General features: G+C 41.6%; 2 protein-coding genes across 3 annotated transcripts in view; both read left to right on the top strand.

The window, feature by feature from the left end:
* stw (laccase) overlaps window positions 1-16,521 on the top strand; it is a 160,155-nt gene that overhangs the window by 38,316 nt on the left and 105,318 nt on the right. The window lies entirely within an intron of this gene.
* LOC109041147 (vitellogenin) overlaps window positions 4,605-16,521 on the top strand; it is a 393,940-nt gene continuing 382,023 nt past the window's right edge. Inside the window, exon 1 of the mRNA XM_072298066.1 lies at window positions 4,605-4,609. The gene's annotated coding sequence lies outside the window, so the exon portion shown is untranslated. The remainder of the gene's footprint in view (window positions 4,610-16,521) is intronic.

Below are 16,521 nucleotides of genomic sequence, written 5' to 3'. Positions count from 1 at the left end.
TCGGAATTAATAGACAAAGCAATTGACAAAGGAAGAACGGAAAATGGTGCTATCCTATTGGTTGAAACGGGTAGTTGTCATAGACTAAGGGAGAACATGATGTGCTAACTGTTGGGTCTCTCGTTGGTTTGGGTTAGTTAGCCTACCTACCTCCTTTGTCTATTGCAACCACCTTCTTTCACCAATAGGTTCCCTCCATATCTCTTTTGTCTTCTTCGCCAGAGCTTTGTCAATCAATTTCAATAATTGGCTCGCTGGCCTATACATGGTCTGAGTGTAAGGTCTCTCGAGGGCTGACGTTAGTTAGTATATCACAGACTGTTCGTCCATTGCAGCCAACTCCACCATCAGGACCGCTCCATCGTCCCTCTACCTTCTATGTCCAACGCGTTGCCCATCAGTTTTGATAATCAGCTTGCAGTTTGCACGTGTGAAAGGGCAATATGTAGAGTGCCCAAACAGTTACAGTCAGCCGTCATTTTATCGACCGAGCCGGACTCGACGTGCGAAACTACCGCACCGCAGGAGAATCCCACCTCAAGAAAGTTCTTCTCCATCAAACACAACCGCGACGTCCACCAACCAACAGACCCTGCTGACAGCAGACGCTGCCGGGTCGCAGCTCCGTCGCTTCGATACCGGGTCCTCTGGTGTTAAGTTTCCGTTCCAACTGCAACGGCGCGCGCTCCGACAGTCGACGGAGAAATCGGATCCGAATCCTCTAATTAAATATAATCGCTCGGATTTAGTTGTGTTTTGATCCTTTCAATAAGCCCGTCTCGAGGTATCTTGCGGTCGCGTTTTGACGATCGCACACGACTTCGCTCCGTAGCACCTTGGGTCAAATCTGGCGATATTTAACGTAAAATAACGGAGGCGTTATTAGATTGATGATCGCGTTATATTTCTCCACTGAGAACTACTGTTTCTGAGTCATCCATAAAATTATCTATCTGCAAAGGAAAGCCTTATGACATATTTTGTCGTAAATTAGGTAGTATTACCATAGCAGTTTCTCAATGCATATTGTTATCGAAGTGAGAAGTGGCAAGATTTATAAGTTCAACTCGTTGCTATTTCGCGTGCAATTTTCTAGATCGGCAAGAGAAGACTATATCCGTGCAGCAACACTTATCTGTCCGAGGGGCACAGGTGTGTCCACGGACCTTGCAAAGAATTTACGCAGAATTCTTGAGGATGAATTCTGCATTATAACCCTTGCCCGAGAATTCATCAAAAAATTACAAAAGTCTCACGATTACATCCGTGAGAAAATGATGAGAGCCACCAGTAATGCCATTACGCCTTCAATTTTTGCGGTAGGCAAAATTGCATCCTGCGTGCCGCAATGTTTACGTGGTCGAAAATTTGCTCCTCGTATCATTCACTAACTTATCCTCACGATGAATTTTGTTAGAATCTTCATTACGACCTAGATGCTGGTTCTCTATTCAATGATTAATGATTGAGAAGACGTAATTTTAATTTTATTTTTTCTCTTCTGTTTCAGGTAAATATTCGCATTGACAGTCAAGAAGTAGAAGGACTCGTATTGTAAGAATCATTGTTTTATATCTCGTGTTCAAAGGTTGAAGTCTTCAATTATCACATTTTGTGGGCTAAATTTTAAGTTGCGCATCTAAGTAATTCCGACCGCATACAATTTTTAGCCGTAATTTCAGTAAAAAACTGGCATGTGATGAGAACAAAGTTTTTAATTCGGGAGAATGAGGAGCTCAAAATTTAAACGTGAGAGCTTTGTATCCGTAACGAATAATTTACAACCGGTTCGGACCATTGTGTAGTCAACTCACGCCGAGTGCGAGCCATCAAAGTTTCATTCTGTTTGGGAGTAGATCCTTGATCGATTCTTTACTCGACGGTAAAAATCAGTTAGAGCTGTTTTAGGAATCTGAGGCAAGAACATTATTTGGATTAATTTTCGCCCCACTCACGGGTCAGTTGTTAGAAACAATGGACTAGTAATGCAAGTAATGGACCCGCCCGTCCGTTTGCTCTTGACGACGAAATGAACCGATCGTGAGAATGGGTACGAGATGATGATTGTCACCGGTTTGTAGACTCATTGCACAGGTTGTCATACCTTTCCCGCATGTTGATTTTTCTTCTCAACATATTTTCCCCTTTATTTTTTCTCAGGTCCTGATTTAACCCCTCAATTTGAGGACTTTTTCGGTAAAAGGGTGTAGGAGGCTTGCAGTACTGCCAAGATTGCGCAATTTTCTTTAACATTTGCGGCGGATAAAATTCATTCACAGTCGACTTACTTCTTTATACAACAGTGGGGAAAAAAAAAATGGAGCTAGCAGATTTAGGGAAAAAGTCATGTCAAAACTGTCGAATAAGTTCCTTACACCTGGAGAACTACGTTAATCTTAGCAGAGAAACAACTTAAAACGGGACTAAGGTCGTGAATAATAAAAAGAAACACATAAAACAAGAAACCCGGGACGTTTTGCAGGGATCACACCCGCATTTTCAACTGGCAAAACAAGAACAATCTTTAAATTTTTAATCTTTAAATTTTTCTCGTTTTGCCGGTTGAAAATGCGGGTGTGATACCTGCGAAACGTCCCGAGTTTCTTATTTTATTTTATTTCTTTTTATTATTTACGGCCTTAGTCCCGTTTTAAGTTGATTCTCTGTTAATGTTTCGGGCCGATTAAGTTGTTTTTTCTATCGTTAATCTTAGCAGCGTCGGAAGGATCATACGCCCTTTTACCGAAAAAGGCCTCAATTGTAAGTCAGATCTAAGTTTCAAAAGCTGCTGTTCGGTCTAAGAGCTACATGTGTTCCTCTAAAATTTGAAACTAACGTGTTCGTCAAAAAGATGGCACAGATGCGATGAATACCGTGATGAGACTTTATTCACTGGTTCTATTTCTTATTTCTTTCAAGTGATGTCGTTTGAGTTGTGAATTTTCTTTTCACGGGGAAACATGCTGTGTGACTGTTTTCAAATTCAGTTGATGTAGGACCCGTGGAAGTAGATCTGTTTATCAATTACAGATTGATTTCAAATTAATAACTCACCACTAATTTTCGGTGTTTTTCTTTTGCCATCCACCAGCACCTGTTAAGTAATTTGATCTCCTTCTAAAGAGGAAATTTATTCAAAGCCTTGACTTAAACTTTGAAGAGAAATCTAGGTCTTCAGAAGGAACCGTCCGCACAATTAAACTTCCCCTCGGAATTTTCATCCCCAGACAAGCTTGAGTTTAGGGTTTCCTCCGGAAAGGGTATTTGTCTGTTGAAAGGTATAGATCTGACAGCATCGTGGACTCCGGTCATTGGTTAAGAGTGCTGTTACCATTCGCTGTCGGAATGATATTGACCTCCAAGAAAAATTTCTATTCCGGCTGTGGGCGGGCGTTCTTGCATTCTGGTCCCACAAAGCTTCGCAATGCACTCTGGGAACGGGAATAATGCGGGTTCCTCTTTCGTCACTGCCATGTCAACTTGACAACGAAAGTTTCAGATCCGCTCTCTGCCGTATTTTCTAGGCTTCGTCCTGACATTTCACGACGATTTGTCTGAGTTTTGATTTTTTTATAAATATTTATTAAGGCATCAACTTACGGTAATATACCACTGAAAACATCGTAAAACTAGAATATAAGAAGCAAAACCCGGAGTGTCCAGTATTTGGGGTGTTGGTCGATTTTTATTGACACATCGACGGCGCAAGTCCGCAATCACACACCTCGTTTGCGGTGTCTGAAAGTCTCCACCTCTATGTTCTTTTTTTAAAGGAGAAATAATTGACATTAGTCCTTGAAGTTTTTGCAGCATATACCTCGCACAGAGAAAAAAAATCACGGCAGTTTTCAAGAATTGCCGTTGAGCAGTTTTCAGTTTAAAAAATAAAGTATGACAGGGAGTCTGCGACGTCGCAAACCGAGTTATATGTTTGCCGACATACACCGTTGATATACCGCATTTACATGATGTAGACTTTCATTTTTCAGAGTACAGATTTTAGAGTGGGTGTACTAATATTTGGAGCGAACTTGCTAGAATTTTCAAAAATTACATAAAATTCCGATGGCAATTAGGTACAGACAAATTCTTAAGTCTATATGGTTTTTTGCCTTTTTCCTTGTTACAGACTTAAACCTCAGGATAATCCAATCACCGAGTCAAATTTTGATAAAGAAATCTCCAGCTTCTTGTAGAGAGACCTTTTTCAACAAGCTTTTTCTTCTCAGCTTAAATATCTTTGAAAAAAGCCACATCCACTCCTTCAAGTCAGGGGGGTAAATAGCTTACACAAAATCAGCCACGCTAGTAGGCGTGTGCTAGGGCGTGTCGTTACATTAAGACCTCCTCAGTGCAAGCTCCTTCCTTTCGAATTTGATATCATTAGAACCGAAACCAGATACATCCATTTCTGGTGTTATTCAACGCAAAGTAGCCCAGATTCGAACGGTTCCTGATACTGTCTCGCTAAAAATTAGCACGTTACGCAAAACTCGGAAACGCACGACTTTTGAGAGATGCCCGATCAAATATTCATCGGACACCGCGGCAATCTTGCCTAGTCTCTATTAAAGTCCATTGCATTTTCAAGTATGTTCGGTTCCTCTCCGTGAAGTCCGGCAACGCTGGAGGTTCAGTTTCGATTCAAAACTAGGATGCACCGAGAGGTTACGAGGGCCCTGTTAGAATTGCAGCCGTTTGATTGAAAAACTTGGGCATTGCTGCCGCAGAAAATGATTTACAATGGCAGATACGGCTGTTTCTTCGGCTGTGGAGTGTGGCATGGCAACCTTACACCCCGTTGGTTATGACCGCGGTAGTTCGGACTCAATAATGACCCTTTGATTGCCGCTCGATTGGATTGTGCCTCTGGAAAAACCGCAGAGGATTCTCATGGTTGTGTACAACTCGCTGAAATACCTACTGGGGTGTTATGCAATTTACGATGGATGATGACTGAAGAAAGGATCGGATTCTCATTGCTTACCCAAGTCAAATAATGAGTAACAATCTGGAATTTGACCGAAAAGTTACTGCGATCAAGGAGCAACGACTTTTAAAGCAACTTTTAAAAAACTTCTAAATTTAAAAAAAAAAAAAGTACTCTTAAAATTTTCGCTTCAGGAAAACTTTTTGGGGTATTTTTAAGTAAAATTCAAGAGAGATGAAATTAAAGTAAAGGGTGTCAATAACCTCTTCAAGTGTCAGCAGTAGTTTACCACAATTAAAAATGTTCGAATTGTTCCTTTGAAAAATTCCTAAGAAGGTTGTCGTGTTTTGAAGACATTTCAAGTATTTTTTACAAACAATCAAATATTTAAATTAACAATGAAAAGGAGTTCCAAAAAACGAAAATTCTCACAGTTGTTTTAAGCGTTATTGAAAACTACATTTTAATGAGTGGTTGTTACTTCGGATTTGGTACACAAAGCAGGCCTCGATGGAATTTGGAGTGTATTTATTCAGAATCTTTAAAGTGGCCGAACGACCATTTGTCGGGAATTTTAGTTGGAAGCAAAATTAATTTCATGAGTAGATGAAAAAAGGATATTGCATTATTTTTTCTTATCATGTGTTAAAGAATGAGGAAGCCTTGAAAAAAATCGAGAAAGGAAAAAATGTACGCATCATTTCTTTCTGAGGGGGCTTTTAACTTCGAATCATTTCCATTCTAAGGAGCCCAGACATTCTTACGGAAGCTGAGATTCAACTTTTGATTTAAAAAAATTAGATCAGTCGGAAGCAGCGTGAAGCCCTTTGACAAAAACAGTCACTAGATTAAAAAAGAAACGTTTCAGTCAATTAAAATCCTACCTCAGTTTCTTGTGAAATTTGTGAGGCCTATATCAGAATAGGTGCAACTCACAAAAACACCCATTCACAAATTTTAGTATCCGTTTATGTAATTCAAACGACAGTATCGATGATGACGTAACCACACGTTGAGAGATTGAATTGGTGAAGTTTCGGTATTTTTTTGAGCTTGCACAAAAAGGGAACTGGGAATTTTTCAATGGAGAAAATTGATGCAACTTCTTTTCGTAAAGACCCCCTTTTTAACCGGAACGTACGATTCGATTGCGAGAAAATTCCTGAACTGATCCGGTCTACAATTTTTAAGCAACTCTCTCCTCGGCACATGGTTTGTTACGTAACGGTCAACCATTCATCAATCATCAGCTCGATTAATCGATCGATGTATACTCTCAAGTTGATCATGCCATGATCTACTTCACCGTTGATTTATTAAGTGCCACCATCCTTTCTACATGCAAAGAAAACGCTATTCAACTTTTTTTCGCCCGTCCATTTTTTAGCTTCCATCACGTATTTACGTATTAATACACACACTTATCGTTTTTTTTAATGAAATTAATCAATTATTCTTCCAACTTAATGTCAGAAGTAGTCAACCCTCACCACCTCCCACGAATGAATCGCTTAAGATTAGTGCAGGCACAATAATTGTCGGCCTTCTCTCAGCAGATGTTGATCACCGTAGGGAAATTAAGCCCTTTACTGTTAGTAGTGTAGGGCATAAAGTTTGCTCAGGAGGCGGTGTTGTTGCATTGTGCATAATAAACGAAAATAACGGTAATTTTCAAAATTAAGTGTTGCGCGGTTATGCTACAGTGCGGCAAGGTGGTCCAGAGGGTGGGCGTCGTTAACGGCCAGAATACAATGCAATTTAGAGTCATAGCGCGATCAGTAGGATATGACACTCGAGTCATTCAACTAAGCTTCATTGCCGATTTTGGCAACTTTTTCGAATATTTTCTCTCCGGGTCCCCTGAAATATATTAATCATGTTTTTACCCAGGAACGGCAGTGTCGCACTGGGCTGTGCAGACCCCATAATAGGACTGAAAGGCTTATTTCGATCAGTATTACCCTTGTTACTGTTTCACCGTTGTGTTTCGTACAAGTCGTTCACAGAGAAAAAATTCAACACAAAAGTTCGGTTAATACGTAAAGTAAAGCACAAAGTAACCTAAGCTCTCGGTCGAGTCTGGAGTTCCCTGGTCTCGCCATTGTTTTCTGCGCTAAATTCACCGCAAGAAATATACAAAAATCAACCCATTTGGGTTTGTTTGTGTTTCGCCTCCTTTCTTAACCGAAAGTAACCAAAGAGCACACGTAATTTTATCAGTGAATGAGCCTTTGCAAACAATTTGTTGATAGATTGATTGCAAACATTCAAAAAGCATATTCATTGTTCGGCTCCATTGCCAGATATTGATTTTGGTACAGTTTACGGTGAATTTCCGCTGAAAAAGATGGAGAGACCAGAAAACCTTAAAAGTCAACCAAAGGCTTGGGTTATCTTGTGTTTTAGTTCCATCATTCACCAAACTTTCGTAATGAGATTTCTCTGTATCTAGCCTCCTATCTCCCCATATATTCTGAATCTTCGATGTTATTTGAGCTAAGTGAGGTGCTCGGAGGACAAGGCGCACTAGTGCAGTTTTTAATATCCCTAGAAAAATGTATCTCGAGTTTTAAAATTACACAAATCCTTATGGCGGAACAAAAGTTTAAATTGACTTTTTGCTGCTTAAAAATTGGAATTTGTGAGCAAATTTTTCACAGTGTATGCATTAAAAGTGGTTGTACTTGAAATCATTAAGGACTCAAATTTTTTGAAAAACTGCACATATGCGCCTTTTTTTTCCAAGCCCCTTAATTCTTGTTAATTTTGTCGGTGCAGTCGCGACAACAACGTGAGTGAAGCCAGCCGAAGGGTCATTGTGGGTGGCTGAGATCCGCGATCCGCGGTGGAGATGAAATGTCGGCGCACAACGGCGACCAACGCCAAAGCCGCCGTAATGATCTGCTTGACATTTGACAAGTGCTCGGTTTGCAAATATTGTACAAACCACCGCGCCGAAGGCCGGCTCCTCGGTTCGCTTACCGAGCTCGGTTCCTCGCTTGTACTGCCGCGCTAAGGAAAAACGCCGTATGAGCCATCGGGCGTTGCCAGATTCCCCTCAGTAAAAAGCGAATTTACTAGAAATTTTTTGAATGTTTTGCTTCAAAATTTTCTGACGATTTTGTTCGCACTTTAATCTAACATACTTGAAAATTTCAAGGAAAAATACACTGAAAAAAAATTCTCGGCGTTTTTACCAAGGTCCGTTGGTACCTTTACCATCTCACTTTTTTTACCAATTATTGGTAATTTTACCAAGACAGACTGGTAAGCTTACCTAAAAACCGGTATTTTTACTGTTTTTCTCAGGTTAGAATACCACTTTTATTGGTAATCAGTTCCCGGTAACTTTGCCATTTTATCTCGGTAATTCTACCACAGTCGATAAACAATATTGGCGTTTTTACCGGGGTCCAGTAAAATTACCGAGAAAGTCAATATTTTTACCGAGATTTCTCGGTAAGATTACCAATTCCATAAATGGTTATTTTACCAAGAAAAAACTGGGATCAAATAGAACCCTGAATTCTTGGTAATTTTACCCTTTTCTTAATAAATACACCGAGATTTTTTTTCAGAGTATGTGGAACTTTCCTAAACAATACATGATTAATCTGGGGAAATTTGGCAACTATCGAATGTTCATACGGCGTTTTTCCTCAGCACGGCAGTGTAGATCGGATCATGAGAGTTGTTTCGTCCTCCGAGCGAGCGCAGTTGGAGGGTCTCTCTCATGTTCGGCGTTGGCTGGTGACCTGAAATTCTCTTGTCCTGAAGCCAGGGCATTTTGAAGGTCAGCTCGGTAGATGTCACAGGTCAATGGTTGAATCGTACATCTTGTCAAATCCCTAGACAAATGGTTGAATTTGAACATCTAACATGTTTTCCATGTATTTGGCAGATAGCTAATTTTTCTTAAGATATGCAACCTAAAAATTGCTCCAGCTACATAAGGGATTTCTTGATCCTAATCATACAATGTGAATAATGCCTCATAAACTTTAACGTTTAAATTAATTACGGATACTTATATTGGACGAAAAAATCGTGTTTGTCACAGCAGCCCTTACTTGGTGCTGCACGCTGGTAAAGTTGACATTTTAAAGCAGCTCGTTGGTGCTGTACTTTAACCCAGTGGCGTGGTGTGCTTCGCGATCGATCGATCTACCATTTAAACCTATGGAAAAAATCGATAGACAGGGTGTTTGAAAGGACCACCCTTATAATCGATTTTTTACGACAGCTTCAAATGAGGAAATATCGATCATCGATCATCACGCCACGCCACTGTTTTAACCATCATCAAAGCTGTGGTATATGCACCAAATCAATAAGAGTACGGCATCAATTGTATGTGTGTATGGCATCAGCTTGGTTCAATCAGGCTTATTGGTGGTGCATAACGCCAGCTTTTTTATACAATTTTTATTCGCGAGGTGTCTTAAACTACAGCAATGTCAAAGAAAATGTCCATTTAACCGTCAGAAATAACATACCGTATAGTGATCTAGTATATTACCCCGAGTTTTTAGGCACAGTTTCGGACAGAGGGAACACTAACAGTCATATCTGCTTACGCATTTTAAAAAAATTCTCTCATGACTATATTTCCCGCGATATTCATGGATCCAAAAATCGGAACTTATTTTCCTACAGATTGTAAAAGGCATATCCATAGAGTCTTCAATACAGAATAATATAGAAAATATGTCCGCTTCAAAAATTATTTGTAGCCAGATGAAAAAAAGATTCCTTTTTCACGAGGTATAGCATTCATAGCTCGGGTGACTTTAACGCCAGGATAGAAAAAACAACTAACTCCTGAATACTAATCACTCGAGCTGAAGAGGTTTAACATCTGTAGATCTGTTATAAACTACGGACATGTTAGCGAACATGTTCATGCTTTAGACTAAATTTAGAATGCATAGCTCCGGTGACTTTAACGCCAGTATAGGAAAAATAACTCGATCCTCAAGACGAATTACTCGAGCTGGAGAGGTATCATCAAATCTTCACAAAATCATAGAAATGCCACTGATCATGCTCATGTTCTAGCCTTTGTATCCATTCACAAATTCAGATCTAAATATCTATTGACGGTCCCATATGTATTGTTTTCCGGTATCCATCCGTGCGTGTTCTACTGCCTTTGAATGTAACAAGAAACAATCACTGCAGAATATCATCTTAAAAAGTTATGTACCTCGGTGAATATATTCCGAAGTACAGGAAAATTATGAATTAATCCCATAGCATTGAACAAGATTTGTTCTTGGAGTAAAAGGCATGTTACATGGCTTTATCTTTTCTTGCATCTAATTGAATTACCCAAGTGGGCTTTTTCTCAGACGTTCATTGGGTCGATTTGTTGCCAAGCCTGATAAGGGTTCCTACCGAATAAGGGGTTGCTGCACGATCCGGGAGGAGTGGAAGGGGGGGGGGGCTCAAAAATTGACGGGGCCACCGGGGGCTGGGCGCCCCGCACGGCGACAGTGGCGCGCCGCAGCGGCGTTGTGTGGCGAAATATCCAGTGCTCCCATGACAAAGAATGAATGAATGCATCATTACACAAAACCTTATTGATTATGGTGCCGCTTGTGCAAGCGCTCGCGGATTACCTTAATCCAGCATGCGTGCTGTTGCTCTTGTGCATGCGTACAAGGTGCTCAACAAGCTCGGATTCAAACTCATGGAACGCCGTAAACAGAGATGCGCATGGAAAAATGTAGGGAAAAACCATGTATTAACTTCTTAGAGGGACGGTTACAGGACGAACTGATGCGTTGCAAAAAGTTTGATGGGATTTAAGGTTTCTGAGGTTAGAGCGGAGCGTCTACTCCAGGGAATTAAATTGTTTCGTGTGAATGGGCTGGGATAAGCTAACTTTGCTGTATTTCTCACATTTTTCTTTCTAATAAGAGAAATTTGAGGAAAATAGATTTACAATTGAGAAAATTACCGGATTGTGACGTCATCAAGTGGAATTACGGGTACACGCATATAAATCGCTAATCCATAACCTGGAGGCACCAAAACAAGCAAGCGAAACCGCCCATTTCTTTAATGCCTCTTAGTTCACTGGAAAAAAAAAAAAAAAAAAAAAAAAAAAAAAAAAAAAACATTGGATCTAGAGTCCGGGCTCTTAAAAACATCTACAAGAAAAAGTACTCTTGATTCAATCAGAATCTAGCTTAGATTAAGAACCAAGTCTCTTAATTTAAGCGGATTTCGTTTTGATTCAAGCAAAAATCCGATTGAATCAAGAGTTTTTTTTTTCTAGTCAATGTTTTCAAGAGTCTGGACTCTAGATCCAATGTGTTTTTTTCTAGTGTTGGATTTTTAGTGTACGAATCAATTGACTCGACTCCTCTTCATCAAGAGGACATAAACGTTTTCATTTTCAATATTTGTTCGCAATTTCTTTGGGCTCATTTTTGTGAGTCAAGGTGCTTTTTAGGCGCGTGTGCTTTTCCTGCGCGGCGGTGGCGATAGCGGCGCTAAGGTCAGTCGGACGGGGCGGCAGCGTCTGGTGCAGCGCCTATCGCTTTAATTGACTGATGCTCCGCGTTCAAGTCGGACGTTGGATCGGATCGGACCCAGTTGTGGGTTGCGCACGGTAGCGGCTATTGTGGTGCGCCGGGGTGCCATTGTTCCCCCGCTAGACTCTTTTACGACCTTGCGGGCGCCGGCGTCATAGGTCAACCGCCCGGTCGTCGGCGAGGATCCACCGAACGTCTTTTGAAGTCGTTTCATCACCCAATCGGTGCGTTAGGACCGGATGCATAGCTGCATCAAAGCTAAAAGCTCTTTGAGTAAATTATTGCGCTGGTTGAAAATTAAGAAATGGAAATCATGGTTCGAGACATCACGGACTTAGCGTCAAACTCTGTTGCTTAATTCGAACACAGAAGTCAATATTACTCTTTCATTTTTTTTTTTTTTTTTTTTTTTTTTTTTTTTTTTTTTTTTTTTTTTTTCTAATTGTTCCGGGACAAAGTATTGGCTCTCCAGTGATTTAAACATGGTGGTGTTGGACTCCCGAAATTGAGGTACATGTTTCCCAACTCCCGAGTTCATCCGTCGATATCCTTTCGAGACGAAAATTTTAGAAAGTTTTGCCCCCCTGATACGGACTGATTCATAACCAATTTTTTTTTTAAAAATAATTAATTGCTACTAAATGATGATACTAAATTATTTACCATCTTTCGGGACTGAGCTTCCTGATGATATTTTTTCATCTGATAGTATGTTAATGATTGGATTAATCGACAGTTATTTGTTTCTCTAAACGTCTCGATAAAATGGATTTCCTTTTTAGTGATATTCCTGCTAATGAGAGCTTTTCGGAGGAGAAGGAAATGCCACTTGACAGGCTCAGTGTGGAAAATTCACGGCTGATCTGCGAGCGAACCAATGGGAATCGGAACCGATTTCGTGCTGTTTTATTTCTTGGACCGATGGCGTGACTTTCCAAGTCCAGCGTCGTCATTATCTGCGGTTCCTTCCTTGTTCATCAAGGAACGTAAGTGACACCAAAAACTCCCCCGGGAGCCATCTCCGACCAGGCCTGAGATATGAGCCACAATCATGTCGACAGGTAAATCTCCTACCACACAAAACACTCCGAACTTGGGTTTCCGATCGCGGAGCTAATTACACTCTTCGAATTTCTCACGTCATCATTAGTTGCGCAACGCGGCGCTAGGAGGCGCCCGGGGCACCGACGCGAGGATGCACTTGCCCACGCCGGGGGCGCATTCAATCAGGCAGACAACACGCAACAATTAAATAACCCAGCCCATGCAGATTCCGAACCGTACCGCGCCAGGGTTGCCGTTCCCCGGCGCGAAATTTCCCCCTTGTATGCGGTCGAGAAAGATGAAGGTTGCCGAAGAGGCAAGCCTGCGTCCAGCTTCCAGTCCCATCTCGGAAGAGCGGCTTCGATATTTCACGTGCGCGTCGATTAGTCTCGAGCTGGTCTGATAGATCGCCCCGCGCTCGTCCGGAAACCCGAGTGGCTCACACGTAAGAAAAATAGCAATGAGAGATGCACTTTCTACGGCCGGACGCCGGCGTAAATTGTTCCGGGGGAGGGAAAAGATTCCGTTGCAGGGAATGTTAAGTCAATCATCATATGCATACTGATGCATTTCTTCCTTTTTGCTCTTTTTTTTCTCGCGCTCCGGAGACCTTTTGAACGAGGCTCAGACGCGTGACCAATGACCGAAGAAAGTATTGTACGGAGCAGAGAAAAAAAAGCCGATCGTTGCAGCTCAATATCACAAAAAATATCCTTCGTTAGTTACTACACTAAATAATTTTGCTTTCTTCCAAGTTCACACCAACAAGCGCACAACACAAATCTGGGTCAACTATGTTGAAATCATCCAACCCTGTTTTTAATGCAATTTCTGTCCAAAATTTTGCTGATTTTTGCGTGTGATCAAAAGAAAAATCAGTGGCTTTTTCAGCCAGAATGCCCTAGAGTTTCCCAGTTATAATACGAATTGCGAATGAAAACTGCAATTCTGATATGTACTTGTGTTGTTTTAAGCGGAAAACGACTATTCCAACGACTATTTCATCCGGGGCGCTGGGTAGACAATTACGGTCAGTAGACCAGAGCTTTCCTCAGTGCATTCTTCTCTAAAAGAGGGTGTCGATCGGTCAAAGTCCTGAAAGAGATACCTCACAATCTGACCGTTTCACTCACCAGCTCCAGACATGCTCCTTTGATGAAGCGAGTGCCAAAAGGTCTCCGCGGGTCTGCCAAGTTAAAGAGGCCAACTCGGTTGATCCTGCCGGCTTTTCGTATTGAGCTGTTAACGTCAAAATGTTTAATCACATGTAAATTCCTCCGATAAGCGCTCGCTCTCGCGTCTTCCAATGATTGCTATGCTGCTCGCGTCGAGTGACTTGGAGAGATAAAAATTAATCTTGTTCGGTTCTGCTCGGTACAGTTTATTTTCAATACCCTCCGTCTGAGCGGACAATGCAGTTGCTCAAGACATAATGACGGTCTCTCGCCAGGTCGGCCGCGGGCCTGGGGTTTCGCACGTGGGGAAAAGGGGTTTTTGGGTAGCGAGTTGGCAACCTTGGGGATGGGGTGGAGTGGAGCTTTGGACCTTGTGCCGGAGTACCTCGCCAAGTTTACTCGGCGCTCTGAGTTCGAGCCGTTTGTAAACGCAAAATTTATGAAGAAATTTGAATAAAATTATTGAAATTATTTTGCAGGTATCAATTAAAGTCTATGAGAGTTAGTTATTACTAGAGACAATATATCTTAGAAACCACGCTATCATCCGTATATTGTAATGCTGCTTTCGAAAATCAACGCTCAGATCGCCTGACTACGAGTATGACTGATGACTGAAAGAGGTGATAAATTGATTCAGCAGTCCTAACCTAATTCGCAGAAACTCGCAGAGCAAAGTGCACACCCAATTAGCCAGTTAGCCATCAAATTTTGTGAATTTTTAGTTTGCATAAATTATCATTTAGCGAATTCAGCATTCAGGAGCATTTTAGCATTCAGGAGTTAGTTGTTTTTTCTATACTGGCGTTAAAGTCACCCGAGCTATGCATCATTTAGCGAAAAGTAACCTAAAACCCTCCGAATGTAACTCTTGCCCCATCCAGTTACATCGCTTAGTTTTTCGCATCCACATCAAAGCACATCCAGCCTGTGCACAATGCATCCTTCTTCATCCATACTTTTGTTCTGTAATAATGAAATCGACTGAGTCCTAATTAAGATCACTGTAATGAAGTAATCTACCCCGTAGGCTTAGAAAACAGCTTTAATCAGGAAAAGTTCGAGACCTCTCGACCCATTCGAGCCCTCCACGGCGATCTGACAAGAGGGCCCTCGGCTCACCGACGGGGGTCACCGACAACCGTTTAAGCAACACTCAACAGCATAGAATTGAATCGTTTATCTGCTAAACGACTCGCCGATCGAAATTACTTTATTATGATGGCACCGCTTACAAACTGCCCACACAAAAACCTCCCTTTCCCTCGCCACAAAGACCGCTTGGCCTCGCCAGCAACTTTGACAACGGTGCAGCAACCACTGCCAGCATTCATCAAACTCATCATCGATGAATTGTAGTCGCAACCTTCATCGGTACCCTTTCCACCGGGGTTGTCACGTAATGACGCTGAGTCCCCTTTTTCACAATGCAGGGATTTCGGGGATATCTCGATCTGGCATCGATGATGTGCATCAGTAGGAATAGGTACACGCAAAACGTGTGGTTTGAAGCAATAACAGTATGTGTAAGAGAGGTGGGGGGAAGGGGGGGAAGGGGCAGGTTGAAATTGGACAGAATGGACGGGGCGTAGAAAGGGAGATGGGCCGGGATTTTGGGTCAGGAGGTGAAGGTCTTCGCCGCGCTAAAACGTGCAATTTGCTCCAATTAATTAGCAGGTGTAATTGATATTCACCACGCGACGTTGTCAAATCTTCCGTTGATTCTCTGATCATTGCACTTGCGGTTAGGGTTTCTTTATGGATATCTGGCATCGCTCAGATTAACGGCTCGTAACTTGGTGTTTTTTGCATACTAGTTAATGGGCGTGCTCTCAAGTTTTCCGTTTTGTGTACACACGGCTTATCTGACGGTTTTATGGTGTGTAATTTGTATGAATTTGTCGGCGACTGTCTTGGTGGCTGAGTAGTTGATGCGCGATCAAGGCACCGTCAAGCGGTTGAATTAGGAGCCTGCGGTGTTCGACTCCGGGGTGTTTGAGTATTGAGTTACGCCAGGCGACTGCACTCAAAATACGAGCTATGAAGGTTACTCTGCGTGATTTGTGCAAAATTTTGAAGTATCTGATAGCGAATATTGATAATTAGGGATGGGGGAAGGGGGCACTGGAGGTTTCTGAATTGCAAACGTGCTACATTCATTTCAAGGCCAACCCTAGTACCTTTGATCGGTGGGAAAATGCTCAGGAAGCAAGATTAACCAAAACGCCTTCAATTTGTCCTTAGGCAACACGGACATCCATCGAGCACGAATAGTTGCATCCAGGCTTTATAATTAACTATAAGTCTCGTATTTATATGGAATGTATGAAATGTAGTAGTATCATGTATGTATGGAGTGTTTTACAAGTATTTGGAGGAGTAGACGCCCACGAATTTCAAACGAAATCGAATTTATGGTACTCTGTATCCAACCCTTGCAATGTATTATGAGAGAGAACTTTTTCAAATATTCTTTACTGGAAATTGCAGGATCAGAATGCAAATTTACTCCCCATAATGTCAAAAAAATGAACATAACTACTCGAACATTTCTCATCATTGAGTTTCCCGTGAAAATCCCAAAACTCAAATTTGTTAACCAACCTGGTAAAAATACCCACTGAAAATTTTGCCCGTGAGAAAATAGGTCCGGTTTTCGGAAGAGGACCACTTTCAGTTGCACACCAAGAGATAGCATATTTTCTAGTATTCCTGCAAACGTGTATTTTGTTAGCAGTTTGAGGCATTCAAGTGACCAAAAGTCGTTTTTTCCCACCATGAGTCCATGTCGCATCCGACATAAATCGAAACCGCGCCATAAGAAGGGACA

Source organism: Bemisia tabaci, chromosome 1 (assembly GCF_918797505.1).
Source record: "Bemisia tabaci chromosome 1, PGI_BMITA_v3".
Classification (NCBI taxonomy): domain Eukaryota; kingdom Metazoa; phylum Arthropoda; class Insecta; order Hemiptera; family Aleyrodidae; genus Bemisia; species Bemisia tabaci.
This window is presented reverse-complemented; position numbering and strand designations above follow the sequence as displayed.